Source organism: Brienomyrus brachyistius, unplaced genomic scaffold (assembly GCF_023856365.1).
Source record: "Brienomyrus brachyistius isolate T26 unplaced genomic scaffold, BBRACH_0.4 scaffold189, whole genome shotgun sequence".
Classification (NCBI taxonomy): Eukaryota; Metazoa; Chordata; class Actinopteri; order Osteoglossiformes; family Mormyridae; genus Brienomyrus; species Brienomyrus brachyistius.
Genome location: NW_026042464.1, coordinates 105,820 through 108,069, shown reverse-complemented (window position 1 = coordinate 108,069; position 2,250 = coordinate 105,820). Strand labels below are relative to the sequence as shown.

General features: G+C 45.6%; 1 long non-coding RNA gene across 1 annotated transcript; it reads left to right on the top strand.

Moving 5' to 3' along the window:
* Positions 1–292: 292 nt before the first annotated feature.
* On the top strand, positions 293–1,507 carry LOC125728191 (uncharacterized). The gene is made up of 3 exons (XR_007388954.1): positions 293–331; positions 432–502; positions 1,471–1,507. It is a non-coding gene; the product is annotated as an uncharacterized LOC125728191 (long non-coding RNA).
* Positions 1,508–2,250: the final 743 nt, after the last annotated feature.

Genomic DNA, 2,250 nt, shown 5'->3' with positions numbered 1-2,250 from the left:
TGGGTTGTGCTCTGCGTGTGTGGAGTTTGCATGTTCTCCCCTCTGCCATCTGGGTTTCATTCTGGAGCTCAAACGCATGCGATTAGGCGGATTGGAATCTCTAAATCGCTAACTGTTTGCGTGTTTGTGACCTGCGGTGATACCATCAGGGTGTACCTTATGCTTATATACATAGAATCATATCTAGGTGCTGTTTCTGTTTGGCTGACTGGCTGAACAATACTGTCAGTTTAATATTGCTTCTGTGTAATGGAAATTTATTTCATGAATTTTATGAATTTATTTCATTCGCAGACATGGGGATGACCTGATTGTAACACCCTTTGCTCAGGTAAATATGACATTGGGGCAAAGAATATGAATTTATGAAGGTTGGCCTTTGCAGTGTTTATTTTTTAGGAGTCTTGATGTTCTGTGTTTTTCTCACGTAGGTGCTTGCGAGCCTTCGTAGCGTGAGGAACAACTTCACCGTGCTGACCAATGTGCAGTGTGGCTCCAGCAAGTACGTGGCTCATCACTCTGAAATAATATTGGTTTAACTGTAAATGATATTCTCCGTTTTGTTGTAAGCTCCAGACTAAACAATTTTATTATGTGTCAGAGTCTGAATATTTTGGACTTCACCATTATGTTTGCGATGCCGCTTGTTGACCACTAGGGGGCAGGCGTGTTTTCACCTCAAAGCACATGGTGAATTTCACCCACCTCCATTCTTGTACTTCATTCTTCGTTTTGCTTTTTGCAAAAGCACGAATATGCACACGTTCCATTATTTTCCAATAAAAAATGTGATTCCGGTACATTGGTCGAAAGCACTTTCTTATGCATTAACGTAACTTACAGAAGTGAAACAGCGTGTAGTATTAGACCCAGTGTCATGAATCTAAAATGACATTTGGTCTGATGTGGTTTTAAGCTCCTCTCTCACACACCACATAAGCAGTGAAGCTGAAAATTCTAAAAACTGGGTCAGTGTCAAGAATTATATCGACTGGCCCGTATAAGCAAACTTTGCTTAAAGTCCTTCATTCAGAACAGTCTGGGTTCAAAGGGAAAAGTCTGTAATTGTTGGACACAGTTCAGTTTGTCCCTGGCGCATGCTTGCTTCATTATACACACACTTCATCTCCAGGACCAGGAATCAGGATTTCATTCTCTATTAAAATGAGAAAGTAAAGTAAGGGGTGATTAATGCGCCGTATAAGATGCTGGATCTTCATGTGTTGTAGAAAATCCTGAAAGTAAGTTAGTACTTTTGGCTCTAGGAGCACCCAAGCGAGTGGTGATGTACTGCAGTCCCATTAGCCTCTGGGGTCTGCTGAAAGAGCACTTTTACCAGCCTCACGAGTCTGCCTTGATCTCTGAGAACATCTGAGGCCCTCTAGACTGGGGGAGTCACTGTTAGGGAATCTGGGCTGTTTGGTCTCACTGCTATCACACTGAAGGTGCTCATCTGTCCTTTCTCCCCAGGAGGTCCCCTGCAGCCCCCCAGCCCCCTGTCACCACCCGAGTCTGTCTGCCTGGTAAGTCCACCTCAGCTCCCACAGTGCCCTGGGGCTTGAGGTGCCTGAGCTGAGAGGCTTGGCTGTGTCCAATCTTCTGATCTGCTTGTGGAGACTACAATCATGCTAGCATATTAGCATCAAAACAGGAAGTCGGCATCTCACAGCCTAGGAATGTCGTCGACACTAGAAACAAAGATCCTCAGATCAGAGTTGAGTAGAGTAAAGACCACTTCCGGTTATCTCACTGCTGATTTCCTGGAGCTGCTAGATTCCCTCAACCTACAACAACATGTTGATGTCCCCACACATTCCAGGGGTCACACACTTGACTTGGTCATTTCAAACTTCGCCCCCATCAGTAATCTACAGGTATATGATCTTGGTATCTCGGACCATAAAGTAGTGTCAATGGAGCTGGCCTTTCTCTCCCCCCCATATCATTGAATTATATTCAATTAAACCATTTTAACAACGTGTAACAGACTGGGCCACAGCCTGCGTAGTAGAGGTCTAGGCTGCCCAATCCTCCAAACGGAGAAGGTACAGCAGGATGTAGGTCCCTGTACCCTCACCAATCGCCTCCCTAGTCTGCTACATGCACTACGTGAGCAGATCGGCTAAGGCTCCAGCACTTCCCTATCAGCGTCACGGTGCCAACCTGGAGTGTAGTACTGTTGGGGATAGCGTGATGTTTAAGTACCCACACCGTACCCCCACCCCCCGACCGAAGTACCCAGCAGTAGCA